This window comes from Oenanthe melanoleuca, chromosome 8 (assembly GCF_029582105.1).
Source record: "Oenanthe melanoleuca isolate GR-GAL-2019-014 chromosome 8, OMel1.0, whole genome shotgun sequence".
Taxonomy (NCBI): Eukaryota; Metazoa; Chordata; class Aves; order Passeriformes; family Muscicapidae; genus Oenanthe; species Oenanthe melanoleuca.
Genome location: NC_079342.1, coordinates 16,751,367 through 16,766,561, shown reverse-complemented (window position 1 = coordinate 16,766,561; position 15,195 = coordinate 16,751,367). Strand labels below are relative to the sequence as shown.

Genomic DNA, 15,195 nt, shown 5'->3' with positions numbered 1-15,195 from the left:
GCTGAATTAGATAAATAACTTTAATAAGAAGAGTGTACATGAAATACAGTTTTACAATTAGCATCTGCTTTATTTCTTTTTTCTAAGATGACTTTTAAGCTATATGCATGTATCAAAGCCCTTTATCTCACAATGCCATTTTCCCCCAGAGCATTCATGTCTCACTTCAATAAAATATCAGCACGCACAGGCTTGAAACTGGCTTTACCTGCAGCAGAGACAATTCCCAGACTATCAATTTGTAAAAGCATTGGAAAAGTAGTAAGAACAATATTGACAGATGGCTGTCCCACACTTTCCCTGCAAAAGCCTCTGCTCTGGAGCCACTTCCCTCACAAATTAGCCTTTTGAGAGTTAATAGATAACAATTCATTTCAGTCTTTGAGACTTCAAAAAAGTGGGCATAGAGAATTTCGGGTTTTGGGGTGGGTTTTATTGTTGTTGTCTCCCCCATCCCCCTTTCCCTAAAGTAAATTAAACTTTGAACCATGCTTTCAGGAAAAGATAAACTTAGCCATCAGCACAATTCACTTCTTTCTCTGGAATTCCAGTAACATTCAGGGTTTTTATTCAATGGGTAAGATATCCAGAGGTGTTTCCAGAATTCTGAAGATACAACCCATGGGCAACACTCACCCACAACTGGCACCTCGGGTGTTTGCCAAGTCTGGGGACCACACCATCACCAAGCCTACACTTTTGGCTTAAATTACTTTCATCTCATTTGCATTCCCTCTTTATATCTGAAGAAACAGACATAGCTTTAGGTCTTGCAAAAAGGTCCAGCTGTAGCACTACAAAATTAAGGACAAAAGAATACTAACTCAGTTCAACAGGACAGTATCTGTCCTACTTACAATTCTCAGGAGGAAGTCAGAGATGCACTCAGGGAATGGAACTGTCCACTCCCACCTTATCTGTGGACTGTGGCTTTAACCTTGAGCCTATATGTAAATTGAGGACTAATATTAAGTGGCAATGAGCACTCCCAACCTCAAGACATCAGTGTCCTCAGCAGCAGAAGGTACAGCACGTCTGTTGTCATTACCAGGTGTGTTCTAATTACTGCTATTACCAGCAGCCAGGGAAGGGCTGCAAGGCAGGTACTCTTCAAAGAGAAAAGGCAGAGCATGGCAGCAGAGATTACTCCAGCAACTGTAAATACTTTGCCATCTGCAGAGTCACTGGAATTAAATACCAATTTTGAAAATGCTCATTTATTCCCTGGCCACGCCTTGCACACAGGCACCTATGCTGACCATACTGCCATGGTAACCTCAGCATCTCCACACCTGCCTCATCCACGGGCCACACAAAGTAAATACAAAGAAATATAAGCAGAGGCACACTCATGGGTGGAGCAAAGGCTCATCTATACATAAAAACAAACAATACTTCAACCAACTGTTATTTTTATCTGTATGTCAACAGAATCACACAGAGAAAGTAAATCTTCTGCCTTGCTCTTGCTGTAAGACTACCAGAAGAGAATTATCTGGTATGGCAAAGGAAAGTAAATTTCTTAAGAGCCGAGCTAAAAATGCAAGCCCTGCACAGCAGGGGGGCTGAAGCAACACCAGAGTGTAAGACACCCAGCCATGGAAAGAGCTCCAGCAGACACAAAGATCTCCAATCAATTAGGCCATTGTATAATGGATACAGCTGCCAGTGTCTGCTCTGATGCCAGGAAGCAATAGAGGGTTTGGAATCAACACCAGATCTCTAGGCAGTGCTATGGACTGCACAGAAAAAAGGAACATGGCTTTTTTTAAAAAAGTAAATGAATTCCTGAAAAATCCTACAGTATGGTATCAGGATCAACAAACTCAGCGAGAAAAGGTCAGGGCAATTCTACATTTTGGAAAAAATCCCACTTTAGCCTCTGTCCTGGCTGTGGACCAAAAAGGCAGCAATGCCAAGTGCTGTCTGCCAGGCCTGGAGACCCTTTAGTGGTTTTTTTGGTTTTTTTTTAAGGTTAGTGGGCAGCAGGAACCTGCAGCCAGCAGGGGCTGGGGAACAAGGTGCTGGCCCAGGGCAGCTCCAGGGACATCCAGAGGGGCAAGAGCTCCTGGACCATTAAGGGAAGCCTTGCTTTTGCCACCAAAATTAGCACATGTTAGAAAACTGAGATTCAGAGACTTTCTCCTGTTTCTGAGCAGGGATCAGAGGTTTTTCTCTTCACTGGTCTCATGAATTGCTCTGATCTGATTCAGCTTTTGGAAGACAGTGAAAAGCCCTGACTTCCAAACAAGCAAGCTTAACAGATCTTCTGTACTTCAAAGTAGGTGGGTTAAAGCTACAAAGAATTATTCATTCTCCATAGTTACTGGCCACTGCCATGTCTTTAACAGTGGGATACCCACCTAACACAGAGAGACATCAATACACATTAATTTAATTCACACATCCCTCTACCCCTGGATAAAAGGCCAACTTTAACCCTATGCTACTGCTGGAAGAAAAGCTATGGAGGAGCAATGGAAAGAACTTGTTTCTCCACCTGAAAGCACCCATAATTAGGAAGTGATGGATGTCACTGGTAGAAGTGAGTGATGTTTTTCAGGAGGTCTCTCATCTGTAACTGCACTGTTTTCAGATAAAATAACCCTTTCTGTCAGGCAGTGTCAGGAATGTCTACAGCCGATCAGTCACTGCTATCCAGAAAAAAATATAACATTTTTGTCATAATATCTGTAGTATACATTGTATCAGCCCTTCTTCATTGTGTGCCTCATCAGTCAGAGGGTCTCCACCCCGGCAACACCAATAACCAATGCTCCTGAGCTAAATAGATAAATTGAAATTTTCAAAAACCTCAATCCCATTGCATGTGTTACAGAACTCCTTTTGAACAGAACACCTTTTACAAGAGCATAAAATCATATTTGCCATCTGGAGTTAATGAGTATCAGGTAAAACTCAGGAGGAAGACCTGCCTGCCACTCCTGCATGGTGGCCTACAAAGCGGAACCACTGCAGAAACAGCTTGGAAAGAAGTCAACAAGATAAGCGGGATCATTTCCAACTCGGACACCATAAAATTCCACACTGTAACAACTTCATTTACAAGACTTTGACAAACAGTAAACAAGGAGAACAAATATCTAACACAATTAACTGAGATTACACATATGGCCTAAAGTCTCCGTGCCACTGTGCAAGTGCCAGGAGAGACGGTCCCAACAAGGAAAGCCAGGCAGCTCTGTAGTACGTGACCCTACAGACTGTCACAGCATCACAGAAAATAATCTCTGCACCTCCACAGCTCTAAACAAGGTGGCCTTGTCAGCCCCAACAGCACCTCTTCAAAATCAAAACAAAACCAAAAACCCCATCAACATGATTAAGGAAATGGGGTAGATGAATTAGACACACCCTCAGCCTTTGGGAATTCTCTATGTGATCACTCTCAAGCAGCCTGGCTCTGTTTTAAACTAATTAAATCAGACCTTGACAGAAACCTTAGGTATCAATTTCTCAATATTCTAATAATTGCATGGAATTCTTGCTAAGGTTCATGCAACAGGATGACCACTTTGATGACAACACACTCCCTTTTCTACAGGTCATCTTACAAAATTTGATGGAGCTTGAGAGTTAACATTTCATTACCTAAAAAACCATTCTTGATCTTTAAACACAGCCAGGGTATATTAATATTTAACCACAGTATGTTAGAGATTACATATCACTATTACAAGCCCATAGCTATTACTTTTGCAAAACACTAAGGAAAAAAATATATGCTGATGTCACTGATCACCTGCATTCTATTTATTGTGATGGGAAATAATCAGCTTCTCTGATTAGGTACATGTTTATTATATTACAAGGCAACAATTTCCTTCAAGCACCCAATCCAATCCACGTGCTTGACACAAACGTTTCTGAAAGGCTAGGAATTTAAATATCTGTGTCCTAGAAAACACGCTGGTGCTTCTAACCAAGAAAATGCTGACGCACAGAAGAAATTTAAACATTTGATTATATTGTTTCCTCTTGACAGCTGATTGAGGAAACAAATATTTTTACATTATTAAGAGACACTAAGGTAAGCAATCCCAGTAGTATTTGGCCCTTCTGAACGACTGATTACCTGGAAAAGCATTGCCACTCACCTGAGACATATCATTCAAAAAATTCATCCTCTAAAGATAATGAGGAAAGAAGTAGCTTATTAAAACTTTGCCTAAAGCACGTGGGAAAGGACCTCAGCATGTCCAAATCCATGCTCAAAGCAGGAGTAACTCTCAAGTCAGACTATTCTGTCCAGAGCATGGCCGAGTTGATTTTTAAATACCTTCTAAAATGGAAGCATTACAAGCTCTCTGGAGTCTTGCTCTGTGCTCTTTCACTCTGAAGATAGCTATAGGAACTTTCCTTGCTGTACCCCATGCACTTTCCATCTTTTCCCTTCACCATGCTCCCCCTGGAAAACCTGGACGCTGCCATCACCCCACCCACCTGCCTGGGGTGGGTGTCCATACTCAGACCCTTCCTCCCCCATGCCTGGGAAGCACTGTTCCCCTGGACCCCACTCACACATCTCCTGCTCCAGTCCCCAGCCACCTCCAGCCCTCTGCTTGATTCATCTGGTTTTGGCACACCTTGCTTGACTTGCCTTTCTCATACTTGCGCCCACGAGCAGGATTCAAGCTTCCCCACAGACCAGGACCACCTCTTGTCCATCCCTTGGCTGAGATGGCAACTGACTACTTGGTCTGTTCATGCACAGGCTGGTCAGAGCCAGCTCCAACAATACCCACTGCTCATCCCAGTCCCCAGCCAACCCACGTTCCCTGCTGCACCACCCTTGCAGCTGGACACAGCACCACGTCTGGGGGCTCAGCAGCACTGACAGCAGCACCATTACCTTCAGTTACAGTCCTGGGCACACACTGCAGACACAGCTTGTCAGCCTGTGCACAGGTGGTGATCCAGTGCCTGTCCCAAAGCAGTCTTCCTGTGCTGTGCAGTCCTGCCACGTCCTCACCACTTTGTATTTCCTCATTTCAACTCATTAAGTTGTAAGCTGCAGATTTCCACATGCTGTTTCAATCTACCATAGCCATTTAACTCTGAACTATGCTTCACACTGCTTGAGCACCTCTCAGTCTGGACTCACTTGCAGATTTAGTTAGTATTCCCTTGTCCACACCAGTATAGAGAACAGCAAATAAAGCTCAGCCCAAGACAAACATGGGTGTATTCACACAATTCCTCATGCCATCTCCCTTCTTCCCCTTATTTTCACAGTAAATTATGGGTAACTACTCTTCAAACATGGTCCTTAAACTATTATTTGTTTACCGTATTATTAAATACATATATTTCCTTATTCCACAGAAATGTCATGAGGTTTTATCAGAAATTACTGAAGTCAAGGTAACATCAAAGGTACTGCTATTCCTGAGTCCTTATTTTCTTATCCTCCAGATTCCTAGAAACCAATTAAAAATTTTGTTCCAATTCTCTAAGCATTGCAGTTAGACTAACTAGTATGTAATTCCCTGGATCTCCCTTTTTCAAACTGAGGAAATGCCATTGCCCTTTTTAGTCCTTCAGGACCTCTCCTGGCCTTCCCAATTTCTAAAAGATAATTATAAATGGTTCAAAGGTTGCTTGGCTAGTTGCTGATGTACCCTAGGGCAAATTTCATCAGGCTCTGCCTATTTGAATACACCTATCTTATCTCCTTTTTCTGATCTATCCTTTTTCTACTCTGCACTTTACTCCTATCGCCTTGTTTAAATTAATTTGAATTAATGTGAAGACACGCTCAAGCAATACAATAGCTACATGATACCCATTTAATATTTTATCTTTCAGCTATAATGTTAGCAAAAAACCAACTCCACGCTATTCGTGTACTATGACTATGGCCTTTTGGAGACACAGAAGAACATTTAGAAAGATTGGTCTGAGCTAGATTGAAGACTGCAATTGGTTTAGACCAATCCTCAAACTGGGGTGACACTAAGAAATGTCAAACTCCTTGTCTGTGCAGGGAGATCTTAACTGTATTTTAGAAGGGACTCTTTCAATTACTAAATCAGCCTAGTTTGGTTTTGTAAGTCAAAAAGAAAAGAAAAATAATCCAATACTTCCCCAGTAGAGAAAACATTGATAACCAACAGCACAATTTCCTGTTGATTGTCTAAGTTATCCAGCACTGATCATTGCCAGGGGTAGTGTACTGAGTTAGACTGACCACTGGTCCAAACCAGCACAGCAAGTCCCACTCTTCCACGAACACTGACAGGTACCTTGAAGCACATACAATATGCTCTAGACATAATTTACCTTTCATCAGCTGGAAATTACCATCCTCATGGCTGAGACATGGCAAGACACTACAAGATCACTGCTAGTCTGCTTCTATGCAAAGGAAAACAGACAGCCTCAGATCATCCTCCGTGATTTCTATTTTGTTTTTCAGCAAAATGAACTAGACATGGTTGTGTGCTGTTACCACATTTCAACTGAAGCACAGTAACTAAAACTGCTTCATTTCCATCCTCAAAGACACATCAAGGCTCTGTTTTGTGATCCCCTAGGCAGAAGATGCAATGTTAATGGAGATTCTGGCTGTCACTTTTCAAAGCAGTTAGTGATTTGAATGCTTCAATTTCCAGTGTACCCAACTTGAAGTATTTTACAAGGTCCAGTTTTCAAGAAATTATGAACACTCAAAAATTGCTGGGCAGAGGTTCCCACCCCACTTGGTGCTTAAATCCAGAATCCACTTTACCTGGTATTTCTACCAATAAAAACCTTCTGCAAGACTAAAACCCTAGTACTAGTCAAAAGAAGGGGGAAAACCATTTTCTTTTGCTAGCTGTGAGGAAAATGCAACAAATCCATGCATTCTTCCAGTTACACAAAATATAGCAGCCTACCCTTGAACATGGATCTGTGAATATTTTCTTCCAGAGTGGTATACTGAAAACCTTCTCTCACAAAATACTATAATCAGCTTTCAGTGAAACCTACTTTACTGGACATAATATAAAGCTTGATTTCCAACACTGTCAGTAAAGAAAACCCACCCCATATTTCCAATCCATATATTGCAGGTACTTGTCCCTACTGCAAATGCCAGCATCAGTAATCCCTGTCTTGCTGCCTGCCTCCCCTGAAAAAGGGATCATAATTAGCAGAATCCCTGGATCTCATCTGTGGGTTAATGATGAATGAAAACAAGGTACGAATAGAGAGAACAGTAAAATACTGGTACTCTGCTGCTCTTATTTATTCCAACAGTGGAAAAATTCAGACTCTATTTTAGTCAGAGGAGTTTGGTGTCATGCAATTGTTCAGTCACAGCTCAGCAAACCTCATTATTTCAGGCCTCTTTAGAAATCCAGAGTTTTGCCCGAGAGTACGAGGCGATGGATGCGCATCCGCTCGCTGCGGCACTGTGCCCCAGGAATGGCACAGCTGGTGCTCGTGCCCAGCACAGCCCCAGGGGCTGGCACAGGCATCAGGAACCCCAGCACAGTCACAACTCTGCTTTTTAATTCATCACCCCGCTGGGCTCTACTTCAAACCCACAGTTTAACCAATACTGGCTGGTTTCAGCCAAGCCTATGCTGATAGTAGACAGAACGAAACCAAGTTAATTAGAGTTAAATGTAGCCTCAAAGGAGATCTCAGCACCAGAACTCCTTATGCACATTAACTTATATAGCATGTATTTTTAATGAGTTCAGCACTTGTCTCTAGTTTAGGAAACACACACATGGGGTGGCAGCTATTCAAAGCCGTTGCGCCAGAGCAGAGCAAGTGCTGACTCTGCAAGATGACAAGGTTATGGTGCCAGTTATGGAGATTCTACCTTTATTGCACAACCCTCAGATACCTAAATTTAAATTAAACAGGTGAAGTGACAACACAAAAGCCACCTACCAATATACTCGTCATAAAATACAAAAGGAAATGAAAAAGACCAGAGGGCTAAAGCTGATGCTCAATTTTGTAAATATGGTTAAATCTTGTAACATCTCCGGCATCTCCTGAGCCTCTTTTTCATAAATCAACTTCTGAAAATATGTATCCCTGTAGACAGCTAAAGCAAACACCTTCAAAGCAGAAGGGAATTTTACAAGTGCAAATTTGCAGTTTTAAACCCCACCCTCCATCTCCACATGCATTCTCCAACACTCATCATGTGAAGCCAGGTAAATGGCCAGTAGTTGTGCCCTCTGGGTTCCAATATATTAAAGCAATCTACTTATTTGTGAGATAAAAGGACTTAAAGACTCTTAAGTCCAAAAAATAGATAGTCATATATAAATGAGGCTGAACTACACCAACAAATTCTGCCAATGCCCTTTAGAGGCTGTCATTTAAGTACAGCCAGAAAACATTGTTCACTGGATTACAGTGAAAAGTAAGGGGCAACTCACTGTTTTGCATTAATTATAAGTATGTTCCAGCCAATGCAGCATTAACACACAATTAAATCACTTTGAATCACATAAGTTTTGTGCCAACATTTTGTAGAAATATACAACCTCTATGACAGAAAACAACCCTACGATTAGAATACGGTACTGCAACACATTTTCCATAATGTGAATAAAAGAATAAAAAGGTTCAAAGTATTGTAAGAGGACAGTGTGACCCAATGACAAGATTTTGACACTTTAAGGCCAAATGAAAGAAACTAATAGTGTAGAAGTCTCAGTTTCAACTGCAATTCCAGTGGTAATGCTACTTGTAAAAAAATCCCCCAAACCATGATCATATACAGTATTTTTCCAGCAATAACCAGTTCAAATGAAAAATCTGAACTTTGTTTTTTCTTTTAATCTTTTCAAGCAGTATTCACTTTAATAAATTTCTTAACTTCATTGCTGTAACATTCAAATTGATAGGTATTTTTGTGTATGCCTAAAAACGCAACCATACAACAATTTTAGTTTAAATGAATGACAAAAGACTGCTTCAGGACACAGTGCTGTCTCAAGACTCCTGAAAACTTAATCTGTACTCTGCTAATCTAGGTTACAGTTTATCTTCAGGGGTTCTCCTGTAACATCATTCCTTGATGCTTTAGATTCAGTCTGACATGATTGAAAAGGCTTCCTTTTCTTTTTTCTCCCATTCATCCACTCTGTTCCCAGGCTCCCCTTTCCCCTCCCCCCAAATAATGATTAAGGAAATTATTTTAAAAGAAAACCCTACAGATAAACCATGACCTAGAACAGGGAGATTCTGCCCAATTTATGTTCCAGAAAGTTGGTTTAGTTTAAAAGATATTACTGCATGCCACTCAAACTGTACTTTCAGCCACATTTTTTATTGACTGAGTCTGTCATCTTTTCTTTCCTAAAACTGAGTTTACTTTAAGAATGACAGAAGACTTTCTCAGGGTCAGCTGAAAGCATTCCTAACTGCACATACCAGAAAAGAAGTGCTACAAAACTGAGAAGCCCTCAAGGACAGCTGTTTTGCTGAGGAGCTGCATGACCAAGCTGCCACCTCAGCTCCTGTGTAACGTCACTTCTCCTGGTTCAGCTCTGTCACCAGGTAGTGCCCACCTCCAAACTAAGACTGCTCTAGGATGCTTCCAAACACAATACAAAACAAGAAATGTGAACTTAAGATGACAGATGCTACCATAATTCAGATACTGTCCAGGTTTGCAGCTCACCAAGCCTGCCCATCACTGGGAAATACTCAGCCCTGCTGCCCCACTGCCAGCCTGGCTCCATGTGACAGCTCCATGGGACTGCAATGAAACTGGTGGGGATCAGGGAAGATGACCTGTCTGCACCCCTGCATACCCAGCACCTGTTCATGTCCCATCTCCTGAGCTAAGGGAGAAGGGGATTAAGCATTCAGACTGCTCTTCAGTGGGCACAGCAGCCCAGAGCCTTCCTGCTCACCCTCCTGCCTGCACCCAAATGCAACCACACCAACCCAGGCTCACCTCTGAGGAAAACCAAGCATGCCACACACCACAGCAACACATCCTTCCCTGCCCTGCTGCTGTGAAACACAAGGTTTCTGAAAGCAGCCCTCCCACCCTCTCAGGCAGCACATCCCAAACCCTGAGCACCACCTCCAGCTGCACCTGCCACTGCCCAACCCAGCCCCAGGTGCTGCCAGGACCTCCCCCACAAGGCTCTGAGCCCAACAGCCCTGGAGCAGCTTCCTCCCCACCCAGGACCACATCAGCAGTACTTTCAATCACATACACACACACCTACCATAGGTGCTTCTATCTCCACTTCAGCAGCAGCACCAGCTCTGGTGTTAGAGAGATCTTGCTTGTTTCAAGCATCAGCATCTCAGCTAATGAATTTTTGCTACTCTTCTACACTCAACAAACACTGGGCTCAGTAACATACAGCCTAATTGACTGTTAAGGTCACTGGCCAGCTCTTTAATCTTATTTAGTACACTTTGAGACAGTTCATGAGTCATTAGGGCCTTATTCTTGGGGACATAAGGACACATAATACACACTAATAAAGAGGATAAATGTGATCTCTTACATGTATTTTACAGATTGTGAAATTAGAACATGGCATTAAATATTTCTTTGCAATGTTATATTTTTAATAATTTTGATGATTTTAACATGCAATAAAAATATTTGTCAGAGCCTACTCGTGTATTCCTAACTTATAATACTGCTGAAACTGTAAGAAAATTCTTTAAGTAGTAAAAGTCACACTTTAAATACCATCTTGAAGAGAGAAAAGGGCTCAAGGGACACCTAACTTAAAAATTCCTTACTTAAAAGGAGAAGAAAAAAAAGATACATTTTTCAAGCTGTTATTCATGATATTTGATTTATGATCTGAATTGTAATTCAGTGCACACATGTGTCAGGAACTTTGCAATACTTTTCAAAGGGATCAGCATCACTAATCAGGCACTGAAATCCAATTTCTGGGAGAATATGGGAGCTCAAAGCTGCACATTTTAGCTAGCTTAGAAAGATCTTTGAAAAATAAAGTTAAACAGTAATTACACATAAGTGTGCTTGAGAAATTTTACACCTGTCTTGACACGAATCAGATCTTTGCATGGATGATGACATTCTTGGCATTGCTTTAGGTGATTGGGATGGCATTAGCTTAGGGTAAGAATTCAACAGCCACAAGCCTAGACAGGTAGGATAAAGGAGTTACTGACTCAAAAAGGCAAGGCAGCTTATCTTTGGAAGTCTAAACATGCTAATCATTTAACATAAACAGATCTGCTGATATTTTTAGAAAGGAATTTCAACTCCTAAGTAACAATGTTAAAAAAAGGACACCAGTATCCCTAATCATATTTTCCACAGGTCCTCCCAGTCCCTTGCAGATTATTGCTACTAAAACTCAGACAAGAGAAAGGAAAGGGAAAAAACAAACGAAGTAGTAAAAAGAGGAAGAAAGAAAAAAATCCAGATAGGTAGCTGGGTATGGGATTAGGACAATAATGAACTTGCTGGCAACCAGTGTGACTGCTGGCTATGCTACAAGACTCCTGCAACCTTTGTCTTCCTCTGCCTCAGTTCCCAGTCTGTAAAACCAAGTGATAATATTTCCTTACCTCACAGGAACGTTCTCAGAATAAATCCATAAATGCCTGGAAGACACTGAGACACCACTGTGACAGAGGCCATAAAAATACCTAGGGGAAAAACAAACAACATAAGAATAAGTGTTGTAAGTGACCAAAACAGCAGAGACAATCTCAAAGGTACAGCAAAGATTAAAACTCTGCTTAATGACATGAATTCTCCATCCTGGGGAAAAAGCAGTTAAATTCAGGACATATTCCCATACAGCACTTTTTAAAACCTTGACAGCAAGAGACAATTTCCCCTTTTCTCCTTGCATATGTCACAATCATGATTCAAGCAGGAAAGATGTTTACAGATCATTAGCTTAGCTCTCCACAACAGGTATCGCATCCAACAACCCCAATCACAGTAACGGAGCCCACATACTGACAATGCTTTTCCTCAGCCTCCACACCTAATTCTAACTGCAGAGCTGAGCTTCTCCAGTAGTTAAAAAACTTTCAGCCTAACACTTACTCCTGAACAGCTTTTATCCATTTGTTTTCATGCCAACATTGATCCAGCAGCTTAAACAGCTTTTCCCTATCCCTGAAGTTTATTTCCCTGACAATAAAAAATGAATTACACCACCTCCCTGTCAGGGCTCATTTGCCCACCCAAATCAAGCAAGTTCTCAGAGTTTGCTCACTGGTTATTCCCCATCTTTGATATTACACATCTCCTGTCTCACCCCACATCAGCATCTTCTGCCCAACCCCATCCATGTGGCCCACTGTCACCTTGCAGCTGCCCAAAGATGTGTTTCTCCAGCATTTTCAGCAGGTAACCCCCTCCATCCCACCCAGTGCAGAGCAGAAGCTTCTCTCCTGATGCCATCCCCATGGAGGTATGTCCCACTTCAATTGCTCTGGGTCTCAAGCTCTGTCTGAAAGCCACCCTGACCTTTCACAGCACTGACAGTGCCTCCTACCTGTCCCACCTCTGAGCCCTGCTCATGGGAACACGCATGGTCTCCCTAGGAACATGCCTCCCATCTTCAGTGCCAGCTCAACCCACAGCTGATGGCTTGAGCTCAACTACACCACTAAGTACATTTTAACATGAGCCAAATGACTACAGCCCTCAGAAGGATAAGTGATTCAAAATTATGCAAATGCACAGAATACATTATTTAGTCTTTATCATTTACAAAGTACGCATTTTGTAAACAGCTTCAGCCCTCTTATGGAGAGTGTGGCAGTGCCCTGAAATTTGGGTATCTGCTGGCTGCTGCATCATGCACTGGCCATCACATCCCTGGTGGGAGAGAGAGAGAGGCTTGGCTCCAGTTCTGAGGTGGGACATGAGGATTGAACAGCCTGCCTGCCCAGTGTCCCCTGAGCCCAGAGATACCTCCACCCACCCCCCCTACACACACCCCTTGGAGATCCTCTCTCATCCCCTCACCATCTCAGCTGACCAGGTCAACAAAAATCCCCCCAATTTTTCCATTTCTGAGGGGAGAAGGCAGTTCCTTTCCTTCTGGCACTCTGTGTGGAACCAGCTCAGGAGCTGCTGGACAAGCACTGGAGCTGGTGGGAGGGGAACATCAACCTCCCCCCTCTTGCTGGCAGTTTGCCCCAGATCAGACTGGGACATATTGGAAACCTCAGCCCAGGGAACCAGAATAAACTCACCTTTCCAAGGACTCAGATCCATTTAGAACTGTGCTCTAATAACCTTCACAAACAAATATATTATGCAATTTATGTTATGCAGCATTGACTTCGATGACTCTGTAGCAGTGCTTACACTACTATATTTACTCCTGGCACACACTGGCAGCCTTTGCTGTCATTATTCTGAGCGTGCTCCTGTTCTAAACCAGGAGGTGTTACCCTGCCAATATCTATGCATAATGCTCCTCAGTATGTTTTCCATAACTCTGACCACACTGTCCTTTCTTTTATCCCTGCAAGTTCCTTTGCTTAGAACATGTTGTAAGTTTTCCTCCTTTCACACAGGGTTCCGATTTTATAACCCAGCACCATTCTCTCAGTATCAGATCACCAACTTCCACTTTCAGCTGTCCCACACTGTTGGTCTCCATCTCTCAGGAAAGAATTTTAAACAAGCACCCTGGCACTGCCTGCCAGGCTCCCTGAAATTTGAAGAAAGCCCTCTTTTAGGCATGCACACATCCACCTTGATGCTCATGGCACAGATCAGCATACTAAATAAACAGAAGAGAGATTATACAGGTTTGTTTTCTCCCTTCCCCCAGACTAATATAGGATGACCATTTCAGTACGGGCTCTTTCCACTCTATCAGTCTTTGCTGCAGCAATGGCAGTTGCATCTGAGTGGAATCCATCCAGCAGTAAGTGGTTTGTTAATTCCCAGGATATGTTGCATACAGAGAAGGATACTTAAGCTACTTAAAAAGCAACCCTTTATTAAATGCATACAAATGCTTGAAATATCTGTAAGCCAACACTTTAAATTAATGACTTCATTTAACTATATCAGTCTCTGCTGCTAACTGTTATACTGTTTTTTATGTATTCTTTTAAACATATTCCTTGGAAAACCCATAGAATTTCCTATAGTTCTAACACACAGTTGAAGTAATTCATGGTACACACTCATGTATTTCACTAGAAACTTCTTTCTCCAAAAGCTTAAGTAGCTTTTTGCATCTGTGAAACAGGGGCAGTTCAAGTAAACTATTCTCAGCCACACCACAGTGACTCTACTGCTAGAAAAGGAAGTGGAAATACGTCACTAAAAAAACAACAAAAACAAAAACTCCCAAAAAAAACCCCAAACCACCTCTTCTACATTGAAAATATTAAGAATTTTAAGATGCGGTTGGACAAAATTCTCAGTCATATTAAGCAGTGTTTACTATGCAATTGAAGACTCCTGGAAATCCTTGCCACCAGAGGACCTGTGAACACTGAAGTGATCACTTCTGCTCTGAATTTCTTTGCATCTGTTCATCTGATAGATATATTCAAAATTTTACACTGATTCAGTTTTGGATGTCTTAACTGACTTTATAAAGGAGAAGTTCTGCTTATACAGGGAAAGGGCATATAAACATTAGGTATTTGCTGTTGAGGATTAAACATTAACAAAAATAATTAATCAGCAGTGATGAAAGTGGTGATGGCAGCTCACTGGAGATAACCTCCTCTGTGCAGCACACTGGAGCCTCCATCTGCTAATTTAGTGACAAAAGAGAGACCATACCAAAGGATTTCAGCGCACTGGAGTACACAGACCCTCCCTCAAGTTTAACTCAAGCCCATCAGGAGCAGTGGGGAGGCTGCCAAGAGTAAGTGCCATGCTGCACATCCCCTGCAGCACCCTGAACAAGAGCCCAGCACCTCCAGCATCACCTGGACACCTCTGCTGCTAAAAACATGAACACCACCTCCATGGGTTTTGCCAGTTTCCATGTGCTAAGCCAGGAATGAACTCTTCAAAGCTGAGTTATCAAGCTATGAGACAGTGTTTACCGAACAAACAACACCAGCAACCATCAGCTTTCTATGCAGCATCAACAACAGTGAGGAATTCCTGATTTCTAGGTGAGCTCCCATGTTGGCTGACACTGCAAGAGGCACTGCAAGGGGCCAAGCAAAGCTACAACTTATCACAAGAAAATGGCAAATTGTGAAAAA

The 15,195-nt window shown here is 42.2% G+C and overlaps 1 protein-coding gene across 5 annotated transcripts in view; it reads right to left on the bottom strand.

The window, feature by feature from the left end:
• The window catches only part of PTPRF (protein tyrosine phosphatase receptor type F), a 369,892-nt gene that overhangs the window by 269,840 nt on the left and 84,857 nt on the right, over positions 1–15,195 (bottom strand). For 3 of the 5 annotated variants that reach the window (XM_056497305.1, XM_056497306.1, XM_056497308.1), the window contains exon 2: positions 11,554–11,634. The gene's annotated coding sequence lies outside the window, so the exon portion shown is untranslated. Of the gene's footprint in view, positions 1–4,873; positions 5,136–11,553; positions 11,635–15,195 lie in introns of those variants that run through there. The other 2 variants (XM_056497307.1, XM_056497309.1) reach the window with 1 other exon arrangement.